Source organism: Marmota marmota, unplaced genomic scaffold (assembly GCF_001458135.2).
Source record: "Marmota marmota marmota unplaced genomic scaffold, marMar, whole genome shotgun sequence".
In the NCBI taxonomy this organism is placed as follows: Eukaryota; Metazoa; Chordata; class Mammalia; order Rodentia; family Sciuridae; genus Marmota; species Marmota marmota.
In genome coordinates, this window is record NW_025999900.1 from 587,274 (window position 1) to 601,215 (window position 13,942).

The following is a 13,942-nucleotide window of genomic DNA, read 5'->3' on the forward strand; positions in this document are numbered from 1 at the left end:
TTCTTTTCCTGTAAAAAAGATAAAACATACTTATCTCAAATGAATATATAGCGTATATATAGTAAGTGTTCAACAAATGTTTTTGTGTCATTTAGATGGACTAGCACTGTTAGTAATCATATTATATATCTATATAATTTAGTAAAAGACAGTTCATGTGAATTGCAAGTGAAAGGGAATCAGTGTCCTAAATATTCTGATCTGCATTTTAGAGTTGGGATCTGTTTGTAGAGTAATTTTGTAAGTGGTAGTTGTGGTGGTGATAGTGGTGATATGTGTATGTTGTTTGATTTGGGAATGGAAATTTTGGGATGTTTAGGGTATTAATATTTGTTTTTTCTTTTATACAAATAAAGATAAAGTCAATTACAATCTGATTAGCTTTCCACATATTTTCTACACTGAAGTGGCAAATAATGACTCTTTATAGTTAAATGACCTTTATATAGAATCAAGAGCTTTGTTCTATAGTTTTTTGGGGATGGGTTGGAGCAGAGGATTGGAGAAATCATTATAAAACATCCATTTACTTTTAAAACAAACATTCCTAATATGTATCAAGCACTGACTAAAAGCATAAAGAATTCAGGTCTAAATAAAATAGGCTCTCATAAATTATCCATTCTCTACAATGATATAAAGAAAGGTATCTGTTATCTTTTTACTGAAAAAATGTTTCTGTCTTGAAGACTACAGATCTTACGTGATATTTTTGTTTTGCTTACCTAATAATAGTATATGTAAAGAAGTTTAAATGGAGCAATTTTTATACTTTATTGCATTAGAAATTAAATTTATATATAAGTTGCCATTATCATTGGCTAGCTACTAGTTTACTTAGTATGCTAAGATGAAAATTCTTTCTTGGAAATTACTTTTGTAATTACCAAAGAAAATAAGCAAAAATGCTATGTGCCTGAAAAGCTGTTTTAAAAAACTTGGCAAATGCTACTTTTCTTACAGTTAATACAGATTCTTTTTAAAGAAACAGGTTTGTCTCTCTAGATAGTCTCCTTGATGTTTTTCCTTTCTGATCTTTTTTTAGAAACAGATATGATTTGCTGGACGCTATGTCCTCTTGGCAGCAAATGGTAGTTCAGTAGCAAGACAAGCATCAGAGAAAGAATGTAAAAATAATACTTTTCAACACTGCATCATTTATCAGTGTCTTAAGAAAACCTAGAACAACCAAAACAAATCAAAATAAACAAAATTTCTTCCTTTGACCCTAACCCTATCTTTCTCTTAAGCCTCTGGCATATTTCCCTGTTTCCATTTATCTTATAATTTAATAAAATAATCAAGTGTACTTAGTATGGACTTGAATTTGAGATCCTTTTAGCCTCCAGAGTACCTGGAATTAAAGGTAGCTACAGCTTTCAAATGTTATGTCTCTCTTCCATGAATTCAATTGAATAAACATTCAAATACCTGTCATGATCAGTGGAGTCTTATCACATGTACATTTAACTTACCTGAATTCAGTTGAAATTGAAAACAACAACAGACCAGGGTGAAAAATAGCAAAAAAGAATGCCTCTCTTCCCCTAATAAGGAACATTTTGAAACAACATGGATTTCAAATACAAGCCAATTACTTTATTTGGTTTTCCATAGAAGAAACAGTGATGTGTTTTAATGCCAGAGGAAAAACTAGCTGAGTTGGATTTATAAAACAGATAAAATATGCATAAAACAATGAATAGTATATTTTATGAGCTATTTATTTGACCATTATTTACTTTACTCCGAGTAGAATCACTATATAGCCATGTTGAATTAAGTCAATTGCATAACTTATGACCCTTCTAGGTTTTATTTGGATCTCTTTGGATGTTCAAGGTGTAGAATTTTTTAAGGCAGAGATGCTAATTTAAGTCCTTTTCTATGTTTAATTTTTCATTTTTCAGATAGGGAGATAACTTGCATGAGGCTCTTATAGTCAAAATAGGATATAGCAGAGGGAGACAGTGGTTTGAGACCCATGACTTACTAAATAATAATTGCTTGCGTCAACAAATATGTTGTTGCAGTTGGTTTCTAAATGAGCCATATTGGTTCTAAGCCAATACAGAAGGAATTTATAGCATTGTTTTTTTTAAAATTAGCAGCAATACTTTTTTAAATATCCAGGATTTGTTTGTAATAATATGTTATCTGAGAAGATTTAATGTTTCTATTTTTTATAATAATATTTTAATGGCAGGTATTATTTATATTTTTTATAATCTTTTTATTTCTAAATATGTTATTTATTTTTAAACCTTTTAAGGAATAGTATATATTGGTATTATACTAAGTGCTCTAAAAATGGAATTGAAATATTATTAAAGAGCATTTTTCTGTGAATTGTGTTGAGCACTGAATGTTGTATTTTTTTGGGAGGAGATTGCAAATGAATTTGCCTAACAAATCATTAAAGTTATTTCACTCCGCTGTTATATATAAATTAAAAAAAATTTATTTCACGTAGTGAACAGATGTTGATGAAGTTTCCAGGGCCAGTTTACTAGAAATATTTTTGGACACTTAGCTTGGCCAAGTTACTATATAGCTCTTTAGGTAATTTGATTTCTAATGATGAAAAGAAACTTAAGCCCCAGTTAAATAATTATAGAAATTATTGTTTGATGTTTTGAAGCATATCTCACATATTTGAATGGAAATGAGCCAGAAAATATGATGCTGTTGCCAGTATATACAAGAAGAAACATTTTCATATTTTGGAAAACCCTTTTTTTAATTGATGCATTATAATTATACAAAATAATGGGATTCGTTATGCTACATGCCTACATGCACATAACATAATTCCATTATCCAGTACCTTCTCTCTGCCCCATCCATGTGCTCTACTCTATTGATTTCCTTGTCACCATTATCATCATTATTTTAACTCATGCGTTACATAAATAACGAGATCATTGAGGTATATTCATATGTGGATATAGCATAATTTGGTAGGTTTCATTCCCCAGCACTTCCCCACATGTTCCCCTCCTCCCTCACTCTTGATCCTCTTTCTTGACTTGACTCTATTTCCATTTGTTTTTATGAGTGCACACTCCACCTCCAAAATTCCTCTTTTTCCCTCTGTCTCTAGCTTCTGCATATGAGATCCTTGACATGTGAACCTTAACATTGTGAATCTGGCTGGCTTATTTCACTTAGCCTGATGTTCTCTAGTTCTATCCATGTACCCACAAAGGACATTATCTCATTCTTTATGACTGAATAAAACTTTATTGTGTACATACATACCACATTTTCTTTATCGATTCATCTGTTGATGGGCACCTAGGCTGGTTCCATAATTCAACTGTTTGAATTGTGTTGCCTGAAATATTGGTATGCATGCATCTCTGTATGCTGATTTTAGATCTTTTGGATAAATAGCAATAAATGATAGCTGGGTCATATGGTGGTTCCATTTGTAGTCTTTGGAGGAATGGAAAAATTTTAGAAAAAAGTCATTTTGGGTAATTGGTCACCACCTCATTTTAAAGGACAAAAAATGCTTATAAAACCTCTTCGTGGGGGTAAGTCATTAGAATGCTTGAAAGAGCCAACCATAATAATTTTGAAAAATTATTTACCAATTCCAAAACTGCATGTTGTTGGATGATTCTAGTAGAGAGTTGGGAATCCAGGGATTAGTGTGCTTTTTTTTTTTTTTCCCACTCTGGTTGTTTCTTTATTGTGTATAGAATCACACTAGTTCATATTAAATTTGAGGAAAATTTTGTTAATTTTTGCAATACATTGTGAAACAGTGGCTTATTTCTACTTTGTGGTCATGATACCAGAGTGGCTAGACCTGATAATCTAGTCTTCCCAACCCCCCTGCCCTCAGCTGCTACTGTAGATGATAAAAATGCAGCTTTGAGAAATAAAATGTTTTACCTCAGTTCATTTCAGTTTAAAGGCAATGCCTGGGTAAGTATATAGTTCTTCTTAACACACAGAGCCTTGCCCCTCATTTGTCCTTTTATTGTTACTGTTAATTTTGAAAGAAATTAGAGAAAGTAATTTTGGGGGTAGAGGGAATGAATTGTTCTTCCCATGAAATTATGTGCTACCAGGAAGTTATTACATGCAGCTGTTACAGTGATGATAGGCTGACATCACCCTAGAGTGACCAGAACAGCATAGTATAAAAATTGCTCTGCTTGCTCCTAAAATAAATTGAAAACAACTGAATTACCCAAAAAAATGTGACTCAGAATGAGCAGCTTGTAGACAATGCCAGGTATATTCTTGAAGTTCTCTAACCCATTAAAAAAATTATATATGGGACTTAGCAAAGCCTTGTCTCAAAATAAAATATAAAAGGGGTAGGGATATAGCTCAGTGGTTAAGCACCCCTGGATTCAATCCCCAGTACAAATACATACATACATACACACACAATTAAATAAATTTTATATCCACATACATATATCCATATATATGTATGTATATACACAAACTCACAACATATGTGCTCAAATGTATTTAAATTTTTAGGATGTTTACCAAAACAGAAACATTATTTCAGAAATACTTCAGTTGATTTTCTAGAAAGCTTCCTGTAAACGATTTCTATGTAAGTAGTCCCTAGAATCTATTGATTTAATCATGCTATAACAATGGAATATTCTGATTTCTGAAAAATGTAACACCTTCTACAGAATTTGATGAATTTAACATTATGAGAAGTTCATGAAAACTACCACCACCACTGTCATTTTTTTAAAACAATTTTTTAGTTATAGATGGACACAGTATCTTTATTTTGTTTGTTTATTTTTATGTGGTGCTGAGGATCAAACCCAGTGCCTCACCTGTGTGAGGCAAGGGCTATGCCACTGAGCCACAACTCCAGCCCTGTTTTTTTTTTTAATTTAAATAAAAAATAAAAGTAGAAGACATAATCTCATTGTAACATGATTTACTAGAATATAAGTTCCCTTAGTGCAGGGACTTCTATCTTTTTTGTTTGTTTGTTTGCTTTCATTCACTGATGTACTTTTCAGTTCTTGGCATAGTAGATGATCAGTATTTGTTGTGTGAATGGGTGATGAATACTTTTACAGTGTTTTATTATCTGGAATTTTGTTAAAATGAGTACTTAAATGGCTAGAAAGTATATCCCCAGTGTATGGATGAAAAGCAACCACTGACTACAATGAGTAAATGAAAGCAAAAATAGTAAAGGTGGAGATTTATTCGTATTTACACTTCACAGTATATGTAGTTAATGAAATTTCAATAGTTTATGCTTAGCAAAAACATTCTTAAATTTATAGAATTTGAAAACCTGATCATTTTACCCCTGCCCTAGTGTTCATGCTAGGATCCTTTAGCTGACCATTCACATGCACATTTATATTGTTCCTTAGTTCGGCAAAATGTTGAGCAGCTCTTTGGTAAAAGGCATTATGCTATAAAGTATGACAGTGAACACTTTACCTTCTTATGGGAAAGATGCTAAAAGCTAATTACACAAAGAGTTTCAGAAGCTTGAAGGGCTTATTAGTATATGTTGAAGATGAGGCTAGCCTGGTGAATGAGTCACTGAGGAAGATTTAAAAGAAAGTTCTGAATTTTAACTTGTGTTAAACTATTTTCAGATGAAAATCAGAATCATTTAACCTATCAACCTAAATTACTATTATGACTTTCAACCTTGTCTGTGGTAACTTAATAGAAAGCCATATACTGATTGGCATAGAACTTTATTTTTATATTTAGTATTTCTATTATTGTTTATATAAACAACCTATATACTAATGATACTAATTGACTATTTCCATTACTATTTTTAATAGACAATAATACAATGTATTTTTTAGTATTATTATTTGAAATGTTTTAGTCATGTGTATTTTAACATAGCTGTTTGTTTAGAGTTACCATGAAGTTAGTCTTTGCTTTACCGTAAAGTTAGTCTTTGCTTTTCCTTTATTTGGGGGAAAAAAAAAGAATAAAGGTAATATTTGCAGTATATAGATTATCTAACATAAGTCTTAGTAAATTACAAACCCTTTTTTTGTAGTAGCCTTTGAACTTGTTGAGTAAGAAAAATTAAGCAGTGTATTTCAGATTATTGAAAACAGCCATGTACAACCTTTGCATGGTTATTCTAATGTTAATTTTTCTGTATGGAAATCAGCTGAATTTTCGAAACTTTTCATATATGCTTATACTTTTGACCAGCAGATGCTAGGAATCTAAGCTGCATCTTTCAGGAGAAACAGGGGCTCTTTTTTGGTATATTCCAGGGGAATAAAAACATTAATTATACTATTGAATGTACAGTTTACATGCATCTCCCCCTTTCCCTCAGTGTGGATATTAGCTAAGATTATATGACTTTTTGTGGCTCTTTTAAAGACATTTTTACCTTCAAAGCCTCATTTATTATTCATGTGGCAACAATAATAAAAATGGAAAGGGCTTAAGTTTTATGTTCTGCTTTTGAAAGTCAACAGAATATACTTGAATTACTTAATGTGAGTATTTTTTAGGACTCAATGCTAGGACAGACACCACTCTGTATACATTCTCTCTTCCCCCAGTCTTACTTATTCTGTGATTTTGTCCATTATTTTGATGCTCATGATTGTACGGTTTCTTTTAGGTTTATTTTATATTTCCATCTGCCTTTACTGAACATTTCTATTTGGATTTTTTGCAGTCAACAATCTTGAGTTGATATGAATGGACCATCTTATACTCTTAACAGTTTTATTGAGGTATAATTACTATAAAATTACTCATTTAAAATGTACAATTTGGTCGTTTTTGGTAAATCATTGGATTATTACTTTCATAATACACTTTTAGTATGTTTTCATTATTCTAAAAATGTGTCTCATACTCCTTTTGAGTAATGACACATTCATGCTCCTAGCCTGTAGCAGTCATTAATTTGCTTTTTATCTCCAGATTTGTCCTTTCTGGACATTTCATAAAAGTTGAGGCTATACAATATGTGGTCTTTTGCAGCTGGTTTTTTAAAAATTCTAATTTGTATAGTTTCTGAAGTAGTTCCATGTTGTAGTATGTATCAGCATTTTATGTTTTTTATTGCTGAATAGTACTGTATTCAACATTATTATATGATCATTGAATGAATGAATTCATATTCATATTGTATGACTATACTTCATCTTGTTTATTCATTCATTAGTTGATGAAAATTTAGATTATTTTTACTATTTGGCTACTATAAGTAATGCTTATATGAACACTCATGTATAAATCTTTGTGTGATCATAGGTTTTTATTTCTCTTGGGTAGATACTTATAAGTGGAATTACTAAACCATATAATAAAGTTACTTGTAAATTTCATAAAAACTACTAAATTAATTTCCAAAGTGGCTATATCAGTGTACATACTCATCTGTTATGTAAAAGGGTTCTAATTTCTCCACATCCTTACCAATACTTTTTTATTGTTTGTTCTTTTAATTATAGCCATGTATTTCATTGTGCTTTAATTTATCTTTTTTTTCTGAAGATTAATGATATTGGGCATTATTTCATGTACTTATCAGCTATTTGTATTTCTTTGTTGGTGAAATGTCTGTTAAAGCCTTAGCCCATTTTAAAATTGGGTTATCTTTTTATTATTTAGTTATAAGAGTTCTGTATATATATATTCTGAATAAAATTTATTTATAAAATAATTGATTTGCAAATAATTTCTCCCAGTTTGCATTTTATCTTTTTAAAAAAATCTTTGTCCTCAAGACTTCTCTTTCCTAATTTTCCTGTTTCTACTAGTTAGTTCTCTCTGGTTTTCCCATATTAGTTTCCACCTCAGATATACTAGATTGCTACCAATTCTTTTAGTTTTAATAACAATCATTATTCTTTATTTTTTCTTTTCACCTCAGTTATTATTCAAATTTGAACTATATTTCTTCACCCTTAATTACTAAAATAGCTGCAAATTTGACCTTCTTCATTCTGTTCTTTCTCGTTTTTTAAAAATAGTTTTTTTAGATGTCAATGAACCTTTATTTTATATGCAGTGCTGAGAGTCAAATCCAGTGCCTCACACATGCTAGGCAAGTGCTCTACCACTAAGCCACAACCCAGCACCCATTCTGGTTCTTTCTTTGGCAGTTTTTTCTGTTTTTCTTTGCTATACATGCATAGCTTTTTTTTTTTTTTTCAAAAATAATAAATATTCCATGATCTATTTTAAAATTTTTATGATGAAAAATTTGAGAATTATCAAAGTAGAAGACTAATGAATACTCATGCCTAATGCCAAGATTCAGTAATCTTTAATATTCTGGCATATTTTTTCATAGATTTGTATTTTTTTCTGAACTAGTTTAAAGTAATTTACAGTTTTCATGAAATTTTACTTTTCACTTCTTCAGCCTGCATCTCCCTCTGACCTGTTCCTGTGTAGGACATTCTCAGAAATTACTATAAAGAAAATGAACAACAATTCTATAATATCATTTGATATCCAGTCCATTTTCAAAATATCCCTAGTTGTCTCCCAGATATCTCATTTTTTTTACTCTATCCAATTCAATACTTAAAGCAAGGGTTTTTATGATGTTTATTAAAGACTATGTTAATTTTCTTTCTAATCTAGAAGAACCCACCCTACCCCATACTTTGTAGTTCTTTCTTATGACATTGATTTATTGAAGAGAACAGATTGGTTGTCTTGAAGTATGGCTTTTCAGCTCGTTCCTCTATGGTGTTATTCAATATTGTCCCTAGGATATTTTTATTTTATTTATATGGTGGTAAATATAAAATATACCCACTTGGCCTATCTAGAAAATAGTCCAATAAAGATGAAAATATGAATATTTTATAATTTTATCACCTAAAGATAGCTACCATTGACATTGTTTTCTTATGCAGATATAAAAAAATAGACTATATTGATTATATACTTAATATTTTATGATTTTTCATTGAACAATTTTAATGGCTACATTCTGTTTTATATTATTATTTAACATATGTTTACTTAAGTTTTCCAATATAGTTTGGACATTGTTTCCTTTTGGCTTATCACAGTATAAAATGTGGTGAACAGTCTTATGAATAAAAGTTTATTATATTTTTAATTTTTTTCTCATAAATTCTTACAAATGAAATTACTAGTAACAGTTTACTAAATTGCTTTTTTTAAGAAAAAGCAATTCCATAATTTGCTCTCCTACCAGCAGTGTACATGAGCATCTTACTTTGCACTTTCTTGTGATATTAAATGTTCATTTTATCATTTATTTGTTAATGATAGAAACAAGATATTCCAATATTGTTTTGAAGGCTCTGGTTTCTTACCTTGTGAAGTTCAAGTTAGCTATAGAGTCTTTTCTGGCTGTAATTCAAGCTCTCTGTATGATTTCAATTTCTTCTCACCCTCTCTTCCCCATATATCTGTTCTCTACTTAAGTTTTCTTACTTGTTGAGAAACAACATACATATTGCTCTGATAGTATTACTGTCCTCCCCCTTGCCTTGCATTTGTGGAGCTTGTTCAGTTTCTGAAGTCTAGCTCAAGTTGCAGTTTTTGACCTTTATTAATCTTTCTCACTTCTGATTTTCTTTCTTTTTTTGTCACTACATCTTTAATCAGCTCTTTATTCAAAATAAAGTGTCCAAAATTATTTAAACTTATAGAATAAAACAGATTTGTAAGAGTTTATGCAGCAGACTTTTTCTCTTCTGCAACAGGTTTCTTTTCAGCTATTGGTTTCTTGGAAGGTGCAGCCTTCTTCCCCACAGGCTTCTTCTGCTTAACACCAACAGCCTTCTTTCCCTGCTTTTTCACCACAGGCTTCTTGCCTGCAGCCCCCTTCTGATCTTTCTTATCTGATTTAGCTGCTGCTGCTAATTCACCCTGAGTTTGTGATTCTTGGCCAGTCGAAGAATGGTATTCCTGCACATAGTCTTTTCTTATGGGTTTAGCTTCAACTTGATTCTCAGGTTTTTCAATGGATTCTTCTTCACGACTCTGCGATGAATCTCCTTACGTGGTGCCCTGCGAGCTCTTTGAATTTCTGGGCTTTTCAAGATTCTGCTCAGGTCTGTATTAATCATCTTGTGCATAGGGAGGTTATAGTTACTCTTGAGGGAAGCAGGTTTAAGCCAAGTGCCACATAGTTCGTCTAACTTCCGAAAAGCACTTTCAGTCCAAATGCAGAAATGCCCCACCAGGAACAAGTTTCAAAATGTTCAGTTTGCTTACATTAAGTAGAGTAATTCCAGGAATGTTTCTGAAGGCCTTGATGATACCATTGTCTTCGTTATACAGGGGCCCCTGTGCTATATACAACGACGGTTTCTCATTTTGCCTTTGCCAGCTCTCATTCGTTGAGAGGCATAGACCTTTTTGATATCATTCCAGGCTTTAAGCTTCTTAAGAAGCAAAATAGCCTCCTTGGTCTTCTTGTAGCCTTCAACTTCATCTTCCACCACCAAAGGGAGTTCAGGAACTTCCTCAAATCGGTGACCTTTAGACATGACCAGTGCTGGTCAGGCTGAGGCAGCCAAGGCAGAGCAGATAGTATCACTTTTGGGTTGTGTTTACTCTAGGGTGCCAACGACACCATGTTTTGGTAGGTGTGAACATGCAGCCTCTTCTACACATATTTCCAAAGGCACCCTTGCCAGAATGGTGGGTCCCAGCACCTCGAACTCTGGGAATTCGAGCCACACCTCTGCCAGTACCCCAAGACTCAGCACTGGTTTGATGACCTGCCAATTCACTGACAGCATAAGGCTGTCTGTTGTTTTTACGCAAGTTGGTATGAACAAAGTTCACAATATCTGATCAAATTGGAGCCTTGAACACAGCAGGCAAAGTGAGATTTTTGCTAGATGACTCCCCCTTTTCAGAGTACACAGATATCGGGGTCCAGCACACGCCATACCCAGGAGAGGAGAAGGCCAGGCTCCTGTGGATCCAGCTGCTCCCACAGGAAAAGGAAGTACTTAGCCTCACTTCTGATCTTCTGTAGCACTTAAGTACCATATGGCGCCCAGATAAATTTTATTTATTTGTATGACTAAGTTTCTCATATAATATGACTTCCTTAATCTGAATTTTCCTTTTACTGATCATTTAGAAAAATATCACATTGTGTTGGTGGAAATATTACATTCAATAATATTTTGCATCTATACAGATTTTTTGAACTGTGAACTTCAGTCACTTAAAACTCAACAGTTTTCTCATGAGTTGTTAGGACATAATCTGATCTGTTGGTGATTTTAAAAAAATCTTAATTATGTCAGTGAGGGTAAATGATGTTATCTGAGTTCTTCCTAGGTTTTATATCTCAGAAATTTACCATCTATATCTCACACTGGTTTTTATTCTTTGGCTGGAAGGGGGATAGATTGAATGTTAGAAGGCCAATTTGTGTATCATATGTGAACTTTATTTTACTCTTCTTAATGATAAACAGAATAACCACCAAGTAATATTTATTTTTCTGTAAATATCTCATTTATCTCATATATTTATATGTACCCCACTCTACTTTTTCTGCTAATTAAACCCAAGGTCTCCTGTGTGCTAGGTGAGCACTCTACCACTGAGCTGTATCCCCAACCTATAATTTTTTAATACTCCTATGGTATTTTTAGTATCTGAGCTATTAGAATTTGTGTAAAATTTGATCTAAACCATCTGTGATTCACTTTTTGACATTATACTTTTAAATTAAGCGAACATTATATTGTCTATAAATAAGTTATTAACACTCAGTGTAGAGTGGCAGAACCTACACTGAACAGGGATTAGTGTCTGACTATAACTATTCATATGAATAATATTTCATTGTATGTATGTTTATACATATACACCACATTTTATTTGTCTTAGTAAGATTTATACTTAGGAGATATTAATTTCCATATTCATAAAATCAGGGAGTTAAAGGGAAAAACAGACTTTGGAATTTAATAGATTTGGCTTCTGATCTTCAACTTGTCACTAACTAGGTATGAGCTTGTTCAGTCACATGTTTTAGTCCCATTTCCTTACTAGGAGAGTAGGGATTTGAATGCTAATGAGATAATGCATTTAAAACCCTTTGAATAGTGCCTGGTGCAGAGTAAACAATGAATATTATTAGATGATTTTTTATGTGTCTATAAAATTCAGAGAAGATTTTGAATTATATGATAGCATAACTTTAGTCGCTTGGGTATTGTTAATATTTAGGGGGTAATTAGTTTTATTTTGTTGCTTTTTGCTGTAATGTCTTAAAAACATTGTCTTTCTCAAGTATTTTCTTCCCTGGAAAATGTTCCAGCTCTTGAAGCTACCTATTCTGTGCTAGCCATCCTGGATGAATGAAATGTTAATGGGGTTTTAATAGGTGTGCTTCTTTAATTGTTTAAAGTTTTTCTTTTTCCTTTTCCCTTCTCTACTGCCTTCCTCATCTCTCCTAAGTTACACATGACAATGATAACTGGACTTTTTGTATAATATGACAGCATAATTTAGTGCCTAGCAACCTATGAATAAGACGCTTGAAAACAGGAATGTCAGATTACTACTCAAAATATTCCACTTATTATTATTCTTCCTACTTTTATCTTCTGGTAACCGCCTTCTATTTTTTGTCTCTATGAAATTGACTACTTTAGGAACTTCATGTAACTGTAATTATATAACATTTGTCTTTTTATGACGGGCTTATTTCACTTACCATAAGGTCTTCAGGTTTATCCACGTGTCATATGTCAGAATTTTCTTCCTTTATAAGGCTGAATAATATTTCATTGTATGTATGTTTATACATATACACCACATTTTATTTATTCATTCATCCTTCAATACATACTGGATTGCTTCTATCAGTGTATCATTATTTGGCTATTGTAAATTTTGCTTCTATGAACATGCATGAGTGTATGAATTATTTAATGTGGGTTGTAGAAATGTAATGCATTATACCTATGGAATAGCTCTAATGGCTTTTTTTTTTTTTTTTGGTGCCTAGATTTTATTTCTGAATACTATTCTATAATAAAAGGATAATAGGTTTGAGACTGTTCTTTGACTTCTCTCTGATATACATCCAGAAGTGGAATTGCTGGTAATTCTGTTCTTAATTTTTTGAGGACTTGCTATACCGTTTTCCATAGTGGCTGTACCATTTTACATTTCCAGCAGCAGTTCCTAAGAGTTCAGATTTTTCTTGCTTATTTCCATTTTCTCCTTTGAAAAGTAGTCATCTTAAATAGCTATAGGTATGAAGTGATATCTCATCATGGAGTTGATTTGCATTTCCCTAATAACTAGTGATGTTGAACATCTTTTCATGTAGTTCTTGGCTACATGTATACCATATTTGGAGAAATGTCTTTTCAAGGCCTTTGTCCATTTTCTGGTAAGGGTTTTTGAGATCACAATGTCAGTGATGCCATTAATATGACTAAACTAGCTAGAATGATGCTGCATGGGATTGAACGTGTTGAAGAGAAAGCCCGAAAGTTAGGTTCAAACATTTTCTTTTTAGAGTTGTAGATGGACAGAATACATTTTTATTTTATTTGTTTATTTTTATGTGGTGCTGAGGATCGAACCCAGTGCCTCACACATGCTAGGCAAGCGCTCTACCACTGAGCCACAGCCCCAGCCCCAGCCCCAAGTGCAAACATTTTCAGTGATTGTTCCTCATTGCTACAATTTTATTTTATGACTTTTAAATATGTCTTGTTTCCCTCCTTCCCTTTTTTAAAATAAGGGATAGCATGTGTCATATGCATCCAACATAGTAATTTAGGACAAAAGAAGAATCTAAAGGAGGTAATAGCAGAAAAAAATTATAAGTGAGAAAATAAGGGAATTAATAACTACCCAAATAGTTTTCAAAGAATTATGATATAGAGAAATAGATGAGAAATTGGTAAGTAATAATACTAGAGTTAGAATCAGAAAATATGCACTATATATA

General features: G+C 32.2%; 1 protein-coding gene and 1 pseudogene across 3 annotated transcripts in view; one reads left to right on the top strand and one right to left on the bottom strand.

The window, feature by feature from the left end:
* The window catches only part of Mnat1 (MNAT1 component of CDK activating kinase), a 226,978-nt gene that overhangs the window by 106,071 nt on the left and 106,965 nt on the right, over nucleotides 1–13,942 (top strand). The gene's annotated exons all lie outside the window — the stretch shown is intronic.
* LOC107143257 lies at nucleotides 9,658–11,004 on the bottom strand (annotated as a pseudogene).